General features: G+C 49.1%; 1 protein-coding gene across 6 annotated transcripts in view; it reads left to right on the top strand.

Annotated features, from left to right (window-relative positions):
- The window catches only part of EXOC6B (exocyst complex component 6B), a 317,698-nt gene that overhangs the window by 280,951 nt on the left and 15,505 nt on the right, over nucleotides 1-21,242 (top strand). The window lies entirely within an intron of this gene.

The following is a 21,242-nucleotide window of genomic DNA, read 5'->3' as shown; positions in this document are numbered from 1 at the left end:
ACACGTCCCTCTTTTCGCTGCTTATTGTTTGCCACGGCCAAGCAGAACCAAGCACATACTTCTCTTTTCCCAGTTCAAAATGATGTCGTTTTGGTTCTCCTGCTGGTTTGGGCCCAGGTTGGTGATGGTTTACTTGACACCTCTCTCTTCCCCATCGTCCATCCGTCCTCTCGGAGCTGCTCCTGCTCTTCTGAGCCCCCAGAGAGAGAAATAAATTGTGCAGAAACAAATTCCACGCATACAAATTCCCCTTGGAAACCCGCCCTGCCTGCTTTATAATTAATGCTGCTATTGTTCTCCTCTTTCTGTATATTTAGATGGCCTTTTTGTTTAAAGCTGATTACTCGCTGCTCCTTTGAGTGTCTCTCAGGGGAGGGAAATGGATGATATTTCAACAGTGGATCGGCCACAATATGTACTAAATAAACAGACTTGCTCAAAACACCAGAAAGGCCCCTTTGTCCTGACAGAGAGTAAAAAGCAGGGGGGGAATAAATCTCCTAGAAGGATGCTGGCAAGGATAACTTATCTATGAGATCTCCTATTGCTATGATTGTACCGGAAAGTGTCCTAAATTAAACACTTCCACCCTTCACCGGTCACCTAAAATGTCACCCCAGCTTTAAAGGCTTAGCAGATGGTATCGCCTTAAGTATTCCCAGGCCGTGCTGGGCAAGGTCTCGGTGTTCGTCCGTGTTAACACGCCGTGCGAGAGCTTGTGTCAAGCGTCACAATAATCGGTTGTACGTGGCTATCGATTAAATGACAGTTTTCCCTCCTAACAAAATTGATCTTGGCTTTGGATTTAGCGAGCCGCGGCTACGAGTTTGTTCAGTTATTTAATGATCAAGTTTCCCTTTTTTTTCTGTGAAAGTAATTTGATTTCAGAGGCTTTGGATGCGGGGAGGAAGCCGGGGATGGGTGAACACCCAGCGATGCTGGGGAAAGGCTGAGTGACCTTCAGTCATCCTGGATCCCTCCCTGATACGAGGTGCCTCCAACCCTGATTTTTTGGAGGATTTGAGGGGATCACCAGCATTTTAACCCCCACCTGATAAGGACCACATAGAGCGTATCTGCGTGAACTTGAGTCACGGTGCTGGTTTGCAGTGTTGATGCCGTCCAAGCTCCCAATGTCGATGAGAAGCCCCACCAGCATGTGGCTGGTTATACTTCTAATTTCCCCTCGACTTCCCCATCTGAGTGGAAATGTGTTATGGAGCTGTGAAGTGGAGGGGGTGACCTGGGTTCGGCCCTTGCCATCGGCTCCCAACACAAGCGATGTGCTCAGATAGAGGTGATGGTGTCAGATGGTGGCATCTCCAACGGGGAGGCTCTTTGAACTTTATCGGACTTGGCCTGCTGAGGAGCAATCTCAATTTATTATTAACGACAATATCATAAATGGCTGTGAAAATCTTGCATCCCATCGGACGCGGGGTTATGCGCTGCTGCTTTTCGGAACTAAAGTTCAACGCTGGGTTAATTGCTTTTGGTCCGTAGTTATCTCCGGCGCATCCTATCAATGTTATATGATCAATAAATAAACTCGGAAGAAAATTTAAGACATCTGTATGGACAAAAATATTGGGTATGAAATCATAGTAAAATCTGCTTGGCAAAAGAGGCCATTAAAGCAAGATTAGTTTGCGTGAACAACATCATGGCGTGTTTGGAAATGCTCGCTTAGAAGGAAAGCGGCCGCGGGAGTCGAGGTGAGGAGGGGACCCTTGGATAAAGCTACAATAAAGCATCCCAAGGCACATCAGGATGCAAATCTATGGCAAAGCAGCTGTAAAAACCAAGAGCTGAGCTCGTTCTACCAGGCCCAACGTAGCTTCATGAGGTTCAAACCTCCTTTTCCAATTAATGGATTAAAAGTTGGATTTATGTGCTGGGGCTCGGGCGTCACGCAGCGCAGGGTGGACCGGAGGGCGTTGCTCTTGTTTTCCGTCTCTGTTGTTTCTCTCCAGGCTTCTTGGACTCAAAGGGTTTTTCTTTGAGAGCAAAAGCCCCGTCTTAACCTCCTGTCTAACCCAGTTACCGACTCGGTTTACCCAACGGCATGTGAAGTGCTGCAAACGCATGGTCGGTGCGGAGAAGCTTTGAGCTGTAATGCAGAACAGAAGGGGAAAGTGCAGTAGGCTGAGATTGGTCCCTGCAAAGCCAGACAGAATGGTGATGCTTTCCTGGGTGCCCAGAGGACAAACGGGCTGAAAACCAGTAGAAAAACCCCAAAAATAGGAGAGAAGAATCCGTTCAGTCCTGCTTCTTATTTTGTCCCATCAAGCGAGAACAAGGTAATGAAGCTGAAGACTCCTAAACTGAAAGGAATGGCAACTTGAATCCTGACAAAGATCCGTACTTTCCTCCCAGGTGTTGTGGTTTTCTGTTTCTTCCTTTTTTAAAGAATCCAGAGGTTGCAGGACTCAGGGCAGAACGGTGAAAATCATGATTGTCTCTCAGCTTCTTACTGGGCAAAACTGCATTGGATTTTGCTGGTGGCTGTGCAGGCTGCAGGTTTCTGACCCATCCCGTGTGCCCTCCGCTTAACTCCCGTCAAAGGCGATACACAATCTTTCTGGGAGAACAATTAATAAATTGCGTTGAATAGAATTACATGAGCCCCAGAACAGAAAAGTGGATTATTTACGGCCCCCCAGGCGCCCTCCCCGGTCCCTCCGGCGGCCGTAACCTCGCAGGAACACTCACTTTACAGTTCGTGCCGCGACAGGGTCAGATCCAGTGTTGAAACAGGATTAAATACCAAAGGCCATCTCGAAATAACGTTAATCAGAGCGAACCTTGATGAAAATCAGGGAAACTCGGAGCTCAGAGCTCTCCCAGCCCCGAACCAGCCGGCATCGCCGTGTGCCGGGCAACTGAGTCTCCCAACGCGTTCGCCTTGAGAATTAGGAGGTTAAATGACTATTTGTTGTTAATTTAGGAAGATTAAGGATGGATTCAGGTCCTACGCCTTGGGAAATGCATGGAGTTGCTAGCCAGGAACATCTCTGTGTAGAGTATTGCATCTGGGCAGGAACAACCCCAGGTTCCAGTGTAAGTTGGGGAATGAGCTATTAGAGAGCAGTGTAGGGGAAAGGGACCTGGGGGTCCTGGGGACAGCAGGGTGAGAATGAGCCAGCACTGGGCCCTTGTGGCCAGGAAGGCCAATGGTACCTGGGGTGGGTTAGAAGGGGGTGGTCAGTAGGTCAGAGAGGTTCTCCTGCCCCTCTGCTCTGCCCTGGGGAGACCACAGCTGGAATATTGTGTCCAGTTGTGGCCCCTCAGCTCCAGAAGGACAGGGAACTGCTGGAGAGAGTCCAGCGCAGCCACCAAGATGCTGAAGGGAGTGGAGCATCTCCCGTGTGAGGAAAGGCTGAGGGAGCTGGGGCTCTGGAGCTGGAGAAGAGGAGACTGAGGGGGGACTCATTCCTGGGGATCAATATGGAAAGGGGCAGTGTCAGGAGGATGGAGCCAGGCTCTTCTCAGTGACAACCAATGGTAGGACAAGGGGCAATGGGTTCAAACTGGAACACAGGAGGTTCCACTGAAAGATGAGAAGAAACTTGTTGGGGGTGAGGGTGTCAGAGCCTGGCCCAGGCTGCCCAGGGAGGTTGTGGAGTCTCCTTCTCTGCAGACATTCAAACCCGCCTGGACCCCTTCCTGTGGAACCTCAGCTGGGTGTTCCTGCTCCATGGGGGGATTGCACTGAGTGAGCTTTCCAGGTCCCTTCAACCCCTGACATTCTGGGATTCTGTGATTCCGTTGCCTCAGTTTTCCATCTTCACATGGATTCTGATTTTCTGTCTTACGTCCTTTATTCAGCTCATAAGTTTTGGATGGCTGTAGGCTGGTGTAGCCACCTATAGATGAACCCCGTGGTGGCTGTGCACAGGATACCTTGGTCGTGGCTGTTGTCTAGATCATGGTGTGGGGTCAGTAGCTAAATATTTGCCCTTCTCCATCTCTGGTTTGTGTCCTCTTCTATCAGAATTTGCCTTTGCATTTGGTATTGCTTAGTGCTGGAGAGCCCCATTGCACCAGTTTGCTCTTCTCCAGTGTTGGGAAGGTATTGAATCAGCTGAGAAAAAGAGACAGAATTTAATTACAGTCTTAGAGAAGTGATGGAGGGATGATGGTTGAAGATGGGTGCTTAGATTGGATTAACAGATGGGATAACCCTACCAGGAAAATGGAAACCCCATTATTTAACATGCTCAGATGCTTTTTATTTTTTCTGGAGAAACAGAGAAGAGTCCAGAGGAGCTGGATTTGTCCATATCTGGACTCTTCTAAAGAAATATGGGTGTGATAGATGATATTATGATCAGCATAATAAACACCATAAATCCCAGGTGGGCTGTTGGTGCAGAGGAGGATGCTCGAATGAACATGGGACACCAGCTCAGGCCATGGTAGGTACCTCCAAACACACGTGGTGGGCTTGTGTTGCTGGCAATGGACTTCATTGGCGATGACATTTTTATGATAGATATTCAAGATTCAGGTGGAAATACCATTTTTCACCCCAGCTTTAAACATCGCAGACGCAGTGTGATGGTTTAATTGATGCTTTTGAGGAATTTGGGAGCTTTTCTGGGGTGTTCCTGCTGTCTCTGAGTGTAGCAGGGGATTTCTGGAGGCCGGGGCGAGCACTTGGAAGGTATTTCCATAGAAAATTGCAAAACTAAATCAACTCTGCATGCCGGTAGCTCTATTATGATGAAATGCATTGAACCAAAAAGTTCAGCATTCTTGGAAGCTTTTCTTGTGGTCAGTGCCAGAGATTTCTGATTAATAAGGAAAACAGGATGGCTTCCTCCCTCCGAGGTGCTGGGATTAAGAAAATGAAGCAATAAGGATGAGGAAAAGCCTGGAGCCAGAGGACATAATGGTAGCAAAAGAAAGGAGAATAAGAATAAAAAGTGCACATAAAAAAATACTAGGGGGGAAAGTGGTTTCAAAAAGGTGGTGGGAGCCTTGTTGGAGGAGGTTGGTTCGATGTCCTCTTGAAGATGCACGGTTGATGTGCTGAGCATCCTTTCCAACCCTGATAAATATGTGAAGCAGAGGAAATACTGCTGTCCTAGCAGCGGCATCGTTAGGAAGTCTGGTTTTATCAGCTCACCATTGTTGGGATTCTGTAGTGTCTAAAAGAGCTGAGCTTTTCTCTTGTAAGGTCTTGTCTTCTTTAGCTGGCCATCTGCTTTGAGGAAACGTGGTAGATCATTGCCTCGAGCAGCTGTGGAGTCTCCATCTCTGGAGATACCTAAAACCCAACTGATGGCCTCAACTTGCACCAGGGGAGGTTGAGTTTGGATCTGGGGAACAATTGCTTCCCCAAAGGGCTGTGGGGAACAGGCTGCCCAGGGCAGTGCTGGAGTCACCATCCCTGGAGGGTTGGACAGACGGACAGGAGGTTCTCAGGACATGGGGCAGTGCCAGGGGTGGGTTATGGTTGGACTCGATGATCTTGAGGGGCTTTTCCAACCAAAACAGTTCTATGATTCTGTGTCCTGAGCAATCTCCAGCTCCCATTTCTTGAGCTGGGACCAAGTGCTCTCCGGGGTTCCCTGCAGCCCCAGACACTCTGTGGTTCTCCACGTTTACAACTGTCAGGTCTCTACCTCCCCATTTTTATTTGTGATTGACCCTTGTAAGTATTAAACTGAATGAAGAAGGACCACATAAGCCTCATTTTCTTGAGGAACCCATCCATAAAGCAAGGAAGTTGGGAAGGTAGGAGAGAAGAGCAGAGTGGTTTCTTCTACCCATTGTGATGGGGACGAGGGGACGAGCCCGGTGGCTGCACAAGCAGCCGATGCACCAAGCCCTGAGTCACGGGGGGGTTTATTAACTTGAGCAAGAACAAAGTTGTACCCAAAGGCGTTTTGATGTTGTGCAGACATTTACAGAAGGAAATCTCTGTTTTCTGACTGTCCCGTGTCCCTGCCAACTTAATCCCATCACCCTCCGCTCGAGGACTTTTTTCTCTATAAACGTAGTTCGATAATGAAACAGAAACACATGTCGTGTTTTGTTTTGGTTTATTTTGTTTTTTATTCCAAATACCATGTTAATTTAAAAAAGGTCTTTTTCATTAGACATTATATACACAAGAGGTCCAGATTACAAGTGCAGAAAATTAAACTGTAAACTCTACAGTGAGGCCTTGGGGGGTGGGAGTAATGGGAGACGCGAGCCCCCCTTCTCGCTGGACAGGACCCACCTCCCTTCCCATCCGCAAACCGAGGCTCAGATCCTTATCACCTTTAAATTATATTCCTAACTTATATATATATATATATTCCTAACTTATATTCCCACTGGCAGGACAACAGAGTTAGGAATATAATCAAATTAATCCTTTCTCTGATCCTAGATCTTCATTGATATTAATCATTGCAATAAATCTGTCTCCGCTGAACCCATCCAGGGGCTGAATTCCGTGGCTGTGGCAGCAGGTCCAGGTCCAGCAGCATCCTTTGGAGTGTTCTCAATAAACTGGGTTTTGCCTCCGTGAGCCCCCGGGGAACTCCACGAGGTTCCTCTCCCATGACGTGCGCTGTGCCCCCGTTCTCCCAGCACACTCCATAATCCTCCCTCGCCCCCTTTCTTAAAGAATCTTGAGCTGAAAACACCCCGTGCCCTTCACTACTTGATTTCTCCTCGCAGTTGTAGCTCCTTACTTGCCTGGGATACGTCAAATATAGGATAACCATAGATGGTTTGGGTTGGAAGGGACCTTTAGAAGTCATCTTGTCCAACTCACATATATTTTTAAATATTTATATAATATATAATGCTATATTTAATAATATAGACTACATAATGACATACAATTATATTAGGTTCTGTATAATTTAATATAATATTCTATAGAGCATAATATATCTAGTCTAATCCTTTCCAAAGGAAAACAAGCACCAGGCAAGTTCCCATTGAGTTTTGCCCGTGCGATTCCCCCTCCGCTCCTCCCGACCCCTTTTGAACTCATCACAGGACTTGCTGAAATTTCACACGGGGCGGAGGGTTCTTGAATTACTCCAGGTTTAATGGAAATGGGATAAGAGGGGAAGTCCAGCGAGCGCCGTCCCTCACGCTTCGTTACACCCGGATTTTATAGATGGGATAAGGATCAAGCGGGGTTGACCCATCCTTGTACCAAAGCCGATCAATCACAAGACGTGGATTTAGCTAAAGCCACGCTTGCTTAATTTGGTGCTCACCAAACCGCTTGTATAAAACAGGACACAGTTTTTTTTATGAGCCCCTTAGCTGACTCTAAATGGCTTGAGCCTCAAGTCCCGTGTGGTCCAATTAATTCTTTTCTTTTGAAGGAGTTGCCAGTTCTTGGCATCTCTGGGCTTTATTTGCTCATCTTTAGTTGCTGGAGCGTTTTAGGGCTTAGCTCGCCCATGGTAGCCCCATGTATGTAAGATAATGACTGTGCCGCAATATTTCCCATGGCTTCTTTATATTCTTTGCAACTTCGTCGTGGCCGCTTCTCCCACCCGGTGTCTCCATCTGCAGAAAACTTGTGTTTTTTTTTCCCCTTTAGTTGTTTTCTGTGTCCCCCCAGGGTGTGAAAACCGTGCTCGCGAGGTCCCATTGGGTGGGGAACAGGAGGTTGCTGTAGCCCTTCTGGTGGCTCCTTCCTTTAGGTCAGAGAGGTTCTCCTGCCCCTCTGCTCTGCCCTGGGGAGACCACACCTGGAATCTTGTGTCCAGTTGTGGCCCCTCAGTTCCAGAAGGACAGGGAACTGCTGCAGAGAGTCCAGCACAGCCACCAAGATGCTGAAGGGAGTGGAGCATCTCCCATGTGAGGAAAGGCTGAGGGAGCTGGGGCTCTGGAGCTGGAGAAGAGGAGACTGAGGGGGGACTCATTCATGTTTACAGATATAGAAAGGGTGAGTGTCAGGAGGATGGAGCCAGGCTCTTCTGGGTGACAACCAATGGTAGGACAAGGGGCAATGGGTACAAACTGGAACACAGGAGGTTCCACTGAAAGAGGAGAAGAAACTTGTTCATGGTGAGGGTGGCAGAGCCTGGCCCAGGCTGCCCAGGGAGGTTGTGGAGTCTCCTTCTGTGCAGACATTCAAACCCGCCTGGACACCTTCCTGTGGAACCTCAGCTGGGTGTTCCTGCTCCATGGGGGGATTGCACTGGATGAGCTTTCCAGGGCCCTTCAACCCCTGTGATTCCCAGGGGCAGGTGGGATGATATTCAACATTTACACCCATCCACAGTGCAAGAGGAGGACAATATCAAATGCCCAAGGTTCTCCAGGCTGCTGAAAGCAGTGTGATTTTCCACCTTGCACATCGCATTGTCTTTTCACTTCTGCTTTAGGCATTAGATCAGGTCTCCGAGCGGGGACATGATTAATAACCCACACCATTCCCATCTCCGCTGGCGTTTCTTTCTACGTCTTCTCAATCTATGAGGATTTTTTAAATTTCTCATTTTTGCTTCGCTCAGTATTCCTATAGATCAGTTGTACGATCTGCTGTTTAAATCTGCTCATTCTCAAGCGGATCCGGGGTTTTCTGGAGGCTTTGCTGTCCGTTCTGGAGCCGGGTGCGGATGTAGGTGGGCAGAGGTTACTTATCTATCGGCAGAAGGACACGGACCCGCAGACTAAATAAGTGATGAGATGTCATGAAAAATTAGTATTTGAGCACAAGGGAAGTTCAGCACATGCCATGAGCTTGCTCGGCTTTTATTTATTTTTAATTCATTTTTCTTTCTTTTTGAATTGAGTGTCTCATTTATCCGTGCGTCCGTCTCGGCAGAGCGCGGGTTTTCTGGGCCATTAGAAAACAAACCCTTTTTAAAGAGAGAAAAGTATCAGCAGCCGGTGGTTCAGAGAGGAAAATCTCGAGGCAAGAGGAAGAAATGTGGGAGAAAGCATTAAGGCAGGAATGAAAAATGAGGCTTGTTAGCAGCAGAGATGAGCAGCAGCATAGAAAGAGGGATTTCTGTGCAGAATTTTGACGTTGCATGAAGGTTTCAGGGGTGCGAGAAGCGCTTTGTGCTCAGCTTCTCTCCTCCTGAGGTTCTACGTGCGGGTTTGCTGCTGAATCTGCTCCAGACAAAGGTGGATTTTGTTGAGGTGGATCCTGCTCTTCACGTCTGATTTACAGCAAAGCTCTGGGGAGGCAGCGACCGCCGACTCCGGGCTGGTTCTCCAAAGCTCTCAGGTTCACCAAAGGGTGAGAGCAATCCCGCTGAGTGGAAATTGTAGTATCGCCGGCAATTGGAAATGAAACCCTGCGCGCGATTGCCTCCGGGGATGGGCGAGTAATTCTATCCCGTGTGGATCGAGAGATGGGAAGAGGTTGGGTGTAGAGGCAGCCAGACGCGTCTTTCTGACCGTAAATTCCCAGGTTAAGAGGCCTCTCTGCCTTTTCTCTCGCAACGTGCTCATGTCCCGTTCTTTCCTTTTCTCTAAGCTTATTGATATGCGTGTATTGCCTTTGATAGGCGTCCTCTGGCTTTGCTGCACACCCTGTTAGTGGTTTATTTCCTTCCCATAATAATACTGTCACCTTCCCTTTCCCTTTCCCTTTCCCTTCCCTTCCCTTCCCTTCCCTTCCCTTCCCTTCCCTTCCCTTCCCTTCCCTTCCCTTCCCTTCCCTTCCCTTCCCTTCCCTTCCCCTTCCCCTTCCCCTTCCCCTTCCCCTTTCCTTTGGTCTTTCCCTTCCCTTTCCCTTTCCTTTGCTCTTTCCCTTCCCTTTCCCTTCCCTTTGCTCTTTCCTCTTTCCTTTCCCCTTTCCTTTCCCCTTTCCTTTCTCCTTCCCTTCCCCTTCCGCTTCCCCTTCCCTTTCCCTTTCCCCTTTCCTTTCCCCTTTCCTGTTTCCCTTCTCTTCCTTCTAATTAACACTCAGTGCTTTAATTACCTTCTGCCGTGGGTGCAAGTGCAGTGGTTGCAGGTGGAAGCTTTCCCTGGAAGGAGCCGTGGTCTGAAGGAGCCGGGTGGGACCTGGCTGGGGACACCAGCTTCATCTGCTGGGGACACCAGCTTCATCTGCTGGGGACAGCAGCTTCGGCTGCTGGGGACAGCACACAAACCAGTTCCATTGGGTTTGTGTTGGTTGGACTTTCTCTTCCCAACATCAGCCTTAGAATCACAGAACAGTTTGGGTTGGAGGGACCTTCCCAGCCACCCCAGTGCCACCCCTGCCATGAGCAGGGACATCTTCACCAGCTCAGGGTGCTCAGAGCCCCATCCAGCCTGGCCTGGGGTGTAATGAGATACAGGACTGTGACCCATGACTGTCACACCCGTGTCACTTCGCTGATGGTTTTTCTGGGCAAGCTTGGATAGAGGACAAAGTGTCTCCAGAACCACCTGCTGCCCATCCAGCCTGGGACACTGGGAGGGCTGGAATTGCTCTTCCCTTGTGATCCTACATCAAGAGTTTGGAAAGGACACTATTATTGCCACCACAAGTTGCTTTTCTTTGGGCTGTGACCCTCAGAGTTGGGCTTGAGACCTCAAAATGCGGCAGGGCTTTCAAGCCCAGAATTTGTTATCGTAATAACACGGAGTGGCTTGGGCTGGCAGATGGAAAGTGCGTGTGAGACTTGCGATTCTTTGCTGGTTTTGCCACGATACATTTGAATTTTGTTGTCATCTCAGCTCCATTTTCGGCAGAGCAGCTTCCACTCTGGCTGTAACATTACCCTTGTTTTATTTTTTATTTCTTTAAAAATATATATATATATTTTTTAAGCTAACAATGACCTCAGCTGTTTGCTTAAGGAGTTCATAACCCTGCGAAAAACGCTATAGCAACCCAAAGGAAGTTTGCGAGCAGCCCTTTGGTTGGGAGCCTCTGGCATTGATCTGCCGGCCTTCTGCTTTATGTTCTATCAAACAATAATAACACTTTAAAAAAGAAAGGAGAAAGTCAACAGTTTGGTGTAAATAAAGACAAATCCGTGTCGTTTTAGCCTTCCTGGAGCAAAGGGAATGATGAGCAGAACGGACTGGGAGAACGCGGTGGAAAGAAGTGAATGAAGCAGCAAAAAATGGGGATGAAATGGGGGTGAAACCCTGAGAAACCTCGAGATAAAAATGATGTTTTCAATAGAAGGAAATCACCCAGTGTCTCATGGCAACCCCCCGGGTTTGGGCTGAAATTGCGCAGAAAAAGGGATGCCCGGCTACAAAGTCCGGGCTTAACGCTGAGCCGTGTTTAATTGAGGCCTGAGTGTAACGGGTTGTGTGAGCCGGCCCAGTTCTGGAGGTCCTGCTGGTGTTGAGGGTTTTTGCCACCTATGGCCAGTGCTGGAGTGGCTGGGAGTTAATGGCTCTGTGGGGGTCAGAGCCCCGAGCCTGGTGCCGAAATCTGGACGCGAGTTCCCTGAGCAGATGGGGTTGGTATGTGAGATTTTATCTGCTCTGGCAAATCCCCTCCTCCAAAATTCTTCTACAGGAAATTTCACCGGCTTTTTAGTTCTCTTGGTTTTTTCATTTTCTTTTTTTCCTCTTGTATCTTTTTCCCTTTCTTCTCTCTCTTTCTCCTTCCTTCCTTCCTTCCTTCCTTCCTTCCTTCCTTCCTTCCTTCCTTCCTTCCTTCCTTCCTTCCTTCCTTCCTTCCTTCCTTCCTTCCTTCCTTCCTTCCTTCCTTCCTTCCTTCCTTCCTTCCTTCCTTCCTTCCTCCTTTCTTTCCTTCCTCCTTTCTTGCCTTTCTTGCCATTCTTGCCTTTCTTTCCTTTCTTTCCTTCTTTCCTTCTTTCTTTCCTTCTTTCTTTCCTTCCTTCCTTCTTTCCTTCCTTCCTTCTTTCCTTCCTTCCTTCCTTCTTTCCTTCCTTCTTTCCTTCCTTCTTTCCTTCTTTCTTCCTTTCTTCCTTTCTTCCTTCCTCCCTTCCTTCCTCTCTTCCTTCCTCTCTTCCTCTCTTCCTCTTTCTCTCTTTCTCTCTTTCTCTCTTTCTCTCTTTCTCTCTTTCTTTCCCTCTTTCCCTCCCTCTTTCTTTCTTTCCCTCTTTGTCTCTTTCTCCCTTTCTCTCTTTTTTCTTTTATTTTTATGTAGTATTATCTTCCTTTCTTTTTCTTTTTCTTTTTCTTTTTCTTTTTCTTTTTCTTTTTCTTTTTCTTTTTCTTTTTCTTTTTCTTTTTCTTTTTCTTTCTTCTTCTTTTTCTTCTTATTTTTCTTCTTTCTCTTCTTTTTCTTCTTCTTTTTATTTTTCTTCTTTTTCTTCCTTTTCTTCTTCTTCTGCTTCTTCTTCTTCCTCCTAGATTTTTTTTTCATTTTCTTATTCTTTCTCTCTTTTCCTTCTTCTTTTTCTTCTTCTTTCTTCTTCTTGTTTGTATTTTCTTTCTATTTTACTTCCTTTCTCCTTTTCCCCATACATACTGCAAACCACGGGAGCAGTTTTCTGCCGGCTCATTGACGCTTCCCCAGATTTGTCCCAGAGCTGCCATTCAGGTGCTGTTGATCATGGGGACGATCATTTGGACAACACACAAAACCAGGATGGTGCCTTTTGGGGTCCCATCGGGAACCGCTCTCACCCCACACCCTCCCCTTCCAGCCCTACCAATACCCTTAAAATGCATATTTAGCCCCCAAAAATGGACTTATTGCTATTTCCTTCATCCCTCCCCATCGCCGGCCACGGGTGTTGGGTTCCCCGCTCCACTGGGACCTCGCCGCTGTCCGCTATCGCCTCTTTTCACTGCAAATCACTTTATAATGGGACAATAACTCTGCGTGCACATCATAAAACATCCTTTCCCGGGATCTCTACCCAAGATGTGAGCGCAAAGGGGATTTCACAGCCACGGTGCCTCCGCTTTCGCTCCCAACCCGGCTCTTGGCATCTCAAACCTGCCTTTGTTTGTACCTTTCCAAAGCACACCCTGCAAGGTTTGGGGGTTTTAATTCATTTGAAGCTGAGCTTTGCTCACCTCGTGTATTTTCCGGACACCAAAAGCAAGTGTCTCACTTATTTTTTTTTCCCCTTACATGTACAAATTAAAACTTCTCAAATTGTTTTGCACCCGCCGAAAAAATGGAGCAGGTTCAAATAAGCTCGATATTTCCTCGAAAGAAAAGGGGTTGCTGGAGGGCAAGGGGTGGCTGGCCAGGCTCCCAACCCAACCTGCCGTGGGTGTGCTTTTTAAATCCTCCTCTTTTCACCCTTCCTGGAAGCACTTTGTGGGGCTCAGATGAAAGTCTGGGGTCTAGAGCGTGCAACCCCCCAGAAAGCATCACTTGGGGAATGAGCTATTAGAGAGCAGTGTAGGGGAAAGGGACCTGGGGTTCCTGGGGACAGCAGGGTGAGCATGAGCCAGCACTGGGCCCTTGTGGCCAGGAAGGCCAATGGTACCTGGGGTGGGTTAGAAGGGGGTGGTCAGTAGGTCAGAGAGGTTCTCCTGCCCCTCTGCTCTGCCCTGGGGAGACCACACCTGGAATATTGTGTCCAGTTGTGGCCCCTCAGCTCCAGAAGGACAGGGAACTGCTGGAGAGAGTCCAGCGCAGCCACCAAGATGCTGAAGGGAGTGGAGCATCTCCCGTGTGAGGAAAGGCTGAGGGAGCTGGGGCTCTGGAGCTGGAGAAGAGGAGACTGAGGGGGGACTCATTCCTGGGGATCAATATGGAAAGGGGCAGTGTCAGGAGGATGGAGCCAGGCTCTTCTCGGTGACAACCAGTGACAGGACAAGGGGTAATGGGTTCAAACTGGAACACAGGAGGTTCCACTTAAATTTGAGAAGCAACTTGTTGGGGGTGAGGGTGTCAGAGCCTGGCCCAGGCTGCCCAGGGAGGTTGTGGAGTCTCCTTCTCTGCAGACATTCAAACCCGCCTGGACACCTTCCTGTGGAACCTCAGCTGGGTGTTCCTGCTCCATGGGGGGATTGCACTGGATGAGCTTTCCAGGGCCCTTCAACCCCTGACATTCTGGGATTCTGTGATTGCCATCAATGGGAACCCGGCAATTTCATGGTCTTGCCGTGTAAAACCTGCTTTATCCTATAGACGCTATGCAGAGCGATGAGCAGTCACAAGGGAAAGTTTGGTGGTGTCCACTCCACTGGAAAAGTGACTTTTTTATAGCATGGATGGCTAATAAAAGGTGAAATGATGGCCTTTAATCTTTACATTTTTCATGGTGATTTATTAGCCTCTAGAAGCCAAAGAAATATCATTATCTTTTTGCGAAGTCAGATGATAGCACATTCACTGATTTCTAACCCTCTGCAAAGCTCTTTCATTTCTGTGTTTGCTTTTAGCCGAGTGTTCCCTACCAGTCCTGCCTTCACAGCTGTTTTAAATATCCATTTGCTTGTGCTAAATGGCCCTAAATGCCTCTCGCTGCTTTCCCAACGCTATTTCAGACTCTGGAAACGTATATCCCGCGGCCCTATAAAAATAGTTCTAATCAACCACCCAAATTGTTGGGTTATTTCACGGGACGAATTCGTTTCGCAGGTGGCACCGCGGTGCCTTTCAGGGGACGTCTCTGGGAGTTGGGGTGTTTGCAAAGCTGGGTGAAGCTTCTGGTGGGAGCTGGAGGCATCTGAGGCCACGTTCTCCGTCCCCTCGTCCCTTTGTGCCCCCTGCCTTGGGCAGACACCCCAGTCTCTTCTGCACTGGTGCTGGGTCCATCTTTGATGGCTGTGCTGGATTAAGCCTTCTGGAAGGCTGGTGCAGGAACAAAGGTGGAGAGGAGCCATAGGACAGAAAATATGGGGAAAAAATGCTCATTTTGCTCAAAATATCTCCTTAGTGCTGCAGCATGAGCAGCTTTTGCATCCCCAGAGCTCCCCCTTTGCAAGGATGTTTCTGTGGGTGAGGGTCAGACCCATGGCAAATCAATGATGGAGAGCACAAAACTGCATCTTGGTGCTCCCATCACCCACCCTTCCCAAATCCCCGTGTCCTCTTGTGTTCCTTGAACCATCCCAAGATGCGATCCCTACCGCAAAGGTTTTATTTGTGTTTTATATTTGGGCCACCCCATCGAGGGGGACGCTGTTTGGTGCCTTTCTCGAGCACCTCCGAGAACTCCGTGCCACCCCCAAACGCCGCTAACGAGCGTTAAAGCGGTCTGTAATTAGGAAAATGGCAACTTCCCAGCCTTGCAAACAGCAAAAAGACCGTTTCTCCAGCAAAGCAGCAGCGGAGCCAGCGCTGGAGCCGCCTGGTCCCCGGACCACCCGCGGGTACCACAGCTGTCCTCCCGCATCCCGCAGGTGTTCGGGGCCTTGAAGCGAGCGAGCCTGATCTTTTGGTTTCCTATACAAGAATAAAGAACAACAGCAACAACAAAAAGTAGTTCCAGGTCTGAGCCTGCCTCCTGCAAAGCCAGGCAAGGGCACTGCAGAGTGTTTTCTGTTTACAGTAGAGCTTAAAGAAATAAGCATCGGTTACATAGGGGGAAAAATGAGAACACGCTCAAATTGGACCCCAGGGCAAGGCTCGCCGAGAACAATAGATCTGCTAAACAAAACCGCCGAGGGTAAGGAGGAAGTTATCATGAAAAGCAGGGGATATATTAGTTCAGTTTGGAGTGTGGTGGTGAAAAAAAAAGGTATGCGAAGCACTTGAACTTGAGCCTATCTGTTTCGCCACCCAGAGTCTCTGCTCTCGGTCGGCCCGGTGACCCCTGCGTCAGGAATCGCGGATGCCCGAGCTCTCCCGTCCCTCCCGGGTCAGCCGGGAGATGAAGCGGCTGCCGGTGCCTCCGTCACGGCTGCAGTTCGGAAATAAATGGGAGGATGGTGAGGGGCTGCAGCGCGTTCGTGAGGAGGGCGGCCAGGGTTCAGGAGGCCGCGGCCTGAGGGAGGTTTCCTGATGGGTGAACCTGAATCCTGGGGCTGTTCTGGGCCCCTCACACCAAGAAAGGCCTTGAGGTGCTGGAGCGAGTGGAGAGAAGGGAACGGAGCTGGTGAGGGGCTGGAGCACAAGTGTGATGGGAGCGGCTGAGGGAGCTGAGGGTTCAGCTGGAGAACAGGAGCTGAGGGGAGACCTTCTGATCTCTGAACTGCCTGAAAGGAGCTTGGAGCCAGGGGGGTCGGGCTCTGCTCCCCAGGAACAAGCGCCAGGAGCAGAGGAAACGGCCTCAAGTTGGGCCAGCGGAGGTTGAGGTTGGATGTGGGAACAATTTCTTCCCCAAAGGGCTGTGGGGCATTGGAACAGGCTGCCCAGGGCAGTGCTGGAGTCACCATCCCTGGAGGGCTGGACAGACGGACAGGAGGTTCTCAGGACATGGGGTGGGTTAATGGTTGGACTCGATGATCTTGAGGTTCTCTTCCAACCAAAATGATTCTATAACCACCAGACCCCTTATCACTCCTTATTCCACCTTCCTTTTTGGTTTATTTTAGGTATTTTGTGCACAGAGCCATGCAAACCTTCCACAGCTCACCCCTGCTCACCGTGGGCACCCGGAGCCGCTCGCTGCAGCCGCAGGGCCCGTACACAACTCATTGCATGCACAGGAGCAGAGGACAGCACGGGAGCTGCTTCATCCCTCTCCCATCCCCTCAAATAGCTGCTCCTCCATCTCCTCCCCACACCGGAACACTCCAGGCTGCTTCCCGGCAGCTCCTGGTGTTTCCATCGCTCCCCCTGCCCGAGGACAGCGGGAGGAAGCGTGCCGATAATGCTCATTAAATTTATAGCCGCGTTGCGCTGTAATGTTTAATCAAGGTTACGTGCCTGTGTGCTGCCGCGCGGGGTACAAGTTCAATGCAAGGTGAATCTTGTCTGAGATAATCTCAAAGTTCATTCGGAGGTGAAGGCAGCGGCAGCTTCTCATAGAGCGGCTGGGGTTAGCGAGAGGTCGCCTCTTTCTTTCTTTCTTTTTTTAATGTGTAAACAAGAGGGAAAAATGCGACTTTGCAAAGGACTTGGCATCAGATGAGCAACGGGGAAATAATCGTGGCCGCGCGGTGCGATTTGGTACCCGGCTGCTGGGCTCGGGGAAGGTGATGCCGATGCCTTTAGGGGTGGTGGGAGCACTTTAATTCAAATATCATGGCTTTCTCCTAGAAGAAATCCTAATATTTGAGCTTAGACAGACATCGCTGGCTTGTCTTCCCACCACAGGGTCCTCACCGGGGTATCTGGGCGTCAGGTCCTGGCTGCTGGTGGCACCGAGCAGGGCTGTATTGATCAGAAAACGGGGCTCAGATACCTCGATTTGCTGCTGAACTGTTGGTAGATGGGGAGCGTTAACCCCTCCCAGCCCAAAACCTTTCTGGCCGCAAACACCTCTTCCGTCCATCCATCGAGAACGTTTTTCCCAAGAAAGGTGGCGTTTAAAGTGACATTTTTCCCCTCTGATGCTGTGGGGTCGATGATTGGGGTGGCTTGTCTATAGCCTTATTTGGAAAACCACTGCTTTTCTCCCTTTTCAACCCACTTTCATGGGTTTAGGAGGTTTTCTGCCTTTTTTTGGTGCTCTCGTTAACTCTTCTCCCAAAGCATCCTGACCTGCAGCTGCGATATTGGGATTTGCCTTGTCATTTCTTAGTGTTTTCTGATTTTGAAGCATGGATCGGGCAGGACGAGTCAGATAAATACATGATGCTATAGGCACCCGGGTATTTCTGTATACAAGGGGTACCTGAACGCACGGTGCCACCATCTCCCGACCACGGAGCATCTTTGCTTTGGGAATGAATCCCCCTTTGTGACATTAAATGGAAACGTAAAGCGCTATTCAATAGCGGTCCCTGGAGAACGTTCTTCCGAAGCTCTTTCATTTCTCTTGGCCGCTGCCCAGTATTGTCTCTTTGTCTTACGCAGATTGTAGGGTCCGGAGGGCAGAAACACGGTCGGTCGTCTTCTCCGGGTGGAAAGCACCACGTGAACTTGTGAACCTGCGTGGAGGATTTGATGAGTCTGAATAATAATTTTTACGAGTGCAAACTGGCTACTCAACCCAGCAGGGCAGAGTTGCCTTTTGTTCTTTTGGCCATTCATAAAATTCCCCGTCTGGGCGGTTATCGCTAGAACCGACTGATTTTCGTTCTGAAGCGCTGAAATCCCAGTGGTTTTGCACTGAGTAATTTTCATGCCTTGGAGTTTTATTTCTTTTTCAAGCAGTTTTCACAGAATCCCAGGATGGACTGAGTTGGAAAAGACCTCAGAGCTCATCCAGTCCAACCCTTGGTCCAACTCCAGTCCATTGACCAGATCATGGCACTGAGTGCCATGGCCAATCTCAGTTTACAAACCTCCAGGGCCGGTGAGTCCAGCACCTCCCTGGGCAGCCATTCCAATGCTGACCACTCTCTCTGCACAGAATTGCTTTCTCATCTCCAGCCTCAATTTCCCCTGGCAGAGTTGAAGCCCATGCCCCCTTGTCCTATTGCTGACTGCCTGGGAGAAGAGCCCAATCCCCCCTGGCTAGAACTGCCCTTCAGGTCGTTCTAGAGAGTGCTGAGCTCACCTCTAAGCCTCCTCTTCTCCAGACTGAACCAGCCCAGTTCCCTCAGCCTCTCCCCATAGGGCTTGTGCTCAAGTTCCTTCCGCAGTCTTGCTGCTCTTCTCTGGACCCGCTCCAGCACTTCAATCTCTTTCCTGACCTGAGGGGCCCAGAACTGAACACAACACTCCAGGTGTGGCCTCCCCAGTGCAGAGTACAGGGGAAGGATCACTGCCCTTGTCCTGCTGACCACGCTGGTTTGGATACAGGACAGGACACCATTGGCCTTCTTGGCCACCTGGGCACACTGTTGGCTCCTGTTGAGCTTCCTGTCCATTAGCACCCCCAGGTCCCTTTCTGCCTGACTGCTCTCCAGCCACTCTGTGCCAGGTCCCTTTCTCCCTTTTACATGGTGCTTTGCAAATAGTCAGAGAAACCTGGGATTTCCCTAGAGTTCAAGGCTCCGGTGAACGACTAAAGCTGGGATCCTGCACCATCAGAGTCAGGAGGAGCGTGAACAAACGTGGTGGGGACTTTCCAGGTGTCTCCAAGACTGTCACCATAACACGACGTGCTCATCCTCAGTGTCCCCACCCTCCAGTCGCTTCTCTTGAAGCCCCAAAACGTTTTGTGGCTCCTTCCTGTGGTTTTGTGTCTCAGGCTGGGAGGAGAAGGTGGAAAAAAACCACCCATGTTTAACATTTACTACAAATGCAGAAGTGACCCACAATCAGAAACACAACTCTTTGAGGGCTGAAATTGGGTTTGTTAAGGTTTTAATGAGACCCATGGAATAAATATCTTCCGAAACAGCAGAAAAGTCAAAGCGTGTAATTACAGCATTACTCGAAAGCAGGTGGAAAGCCAGAGGTTTTCCTTCTAATTAATGATGAACTTTTGCAGATGGAAAATCGGAAGAGTTTTCTGTGCACACAGTGCAGGCAAAACGCTTTCTGGAGACTCCCCCCTGGAAATCCAATGTAACGAATGCAAAAACCTATGAACAGGCAATAATATGAATCTGACAAGAATCCAGACTGGACAGCTTAGGGCTTTGTTGGTCTCAGATCTTCCTCCTTTACCTAATGTCCCATCTACCATAAGTTTTTCCAGATTCTTCTCATATTTTCCCTAAGAACTGTTTCACTTTTGCAGATACAAGTAAACAGGAAAAAAAAAAAGGGGGGGGAAGATAAAATTTCTGCCTTAACTTGCAAAATCAATCCAGTTAAAAGGTGAGGTGAGGAACTTGGTACTGGTTCTGCTTTCTCCTTCCTCCAGCACTTAGGGGGAAGGACAACCCTTGGCTGGGACATCTGGAGGGTCCCTTGAGCGCAGTTTTCGTGCCTTACAGAGAGGTCCAGGTGGGCTGGGCAGCACTCTCAGATCTACGGTAACTCCTACGCGTCCATCTCTCTCTTGCAACCAGGTCTGGAAAGCACCTAAAATGAGATTGACCTTCCCTGAGCTCCATGTGCATCGATCTCTCATCTTGTGCATCGCACCACATCAGGTTGGTGCAGGTGCTTGTCCACCCCCTTGGACAAAGGACGCTCAGTACATCGAGAAAAATCTTAGTTTCCAGTGACACTGGTGACAAATCTGCTCCTGCTTTCATTTAGACCACGGTTTTACCCTCCCTGGCTTTCACGAGTAAACGAACAAACATCATGCTCCAGTTCCTGGTGCCTTTTCTTCTTGGTAGTGTTCTTGTCCAAACCCACGTCTCCCCGTGGGTTAGAGTATTTCTTTCTCTTTCAGTATTACTTTCCCATGAGGCATAATTGAAACCTCACCAAAATAAATGGTTTTGAATGGACTTGTCTGTGGCTGCTGGTGCTGGGAACTCTTTGGGGTTTTGCGCTCTGTAACCATTACCCGATGGCTCGTGGTAGGGGCTGCGCAACCAGTGGTGGGGATGGGTAAACTGGGAGCTGGCACTGGTTTGGATTCAGTAGTTTGTTGTGCTTTTATGGAGGTACCAGCAGGACTGGGTCTTACCTGGTGCTTTCTGGTCCTGCTGGAAGCGTCTTGTCCGCTCATACAGGTGGGTTTAGGTAGGATGGTGGTAGGACCCAAGTGCTGCTTTCCTCCAAGCCTCTTGTTGTCACCTTCATCAAAGGAGCTGTGGTCTTAAATCAGGAAAATGAGCTTCTCAAAGAATATATTTCTATAGGTTTGTAATGTGATATCTCGCAACCTGAAGCACGGCTGGTTTGTAGAAGCGTTGGGCCAAAGGCTGTTCATTCTGTCTGCAACGGAGTCTGGGGAAGAGGAGCATCAGGTTTAAAGGATAAGGAAGGATAATAGAGCTTTTCGGAACTGGGTTCAGCTTGGTTCCGAAAATATTCCCTCCTTCTGCCCCCAGAAAGCAAGAGCAGTTGCTCGTGAACATGACCCTCAGAAGGTTTCAGGACAGGAGGTCTGCGCCCAGCTGGGAAATCCCAAACCCGGCTTAATCAACACTTCTCTGTGCCCTGGCATCCAGGGGACATCAAACTCATCACGAAAGCTTGACTATAATCCTGTGGCATAGTTGTGCCTTCCATGTTGATCTGAACCTCCCCAAAAACCCACCACAACGAAGATATGCACCTGCTGTTGGCACCATGTAGACCCAGGCCGGGCTCCTCCAGATGCCTGGCTGTCTCCTTTAAGATGCAGCAACTCTTGATTCCCTTAGCTCAGTTGGATGTGAGAAATGCAGGATAATTGTGTTTAAATTTGTTGAAAAGGGTGGTAAGATTTTCCAGCTAATGGTCCTGCATTGCATTTCCCCTTCATCCTTCGGCTCCGGCCAGCTCCAACGTGTGGTCCATGAGCACCATGGTGAGTCAGCATCTCCTAGAAGAG

Source organism: Patagioenas fasciata, chromosome 4 (genome assembly GCF_037038585.1).
Source record: "Patagioenas fasciata isolate bPatFas1 chromosome 4, bPatFas1.hap1, whole genome shotgun sequence".
Taxonomy (NCBI): Eukaryota; Metazoa; Chordata; class Aves; order Columbiformes; family Columbidae; genus Patagioenas; species Patagioenas fasciata.
This window is presented reverse-complemented; position numbering and strand designations above follow the sequence as displayed.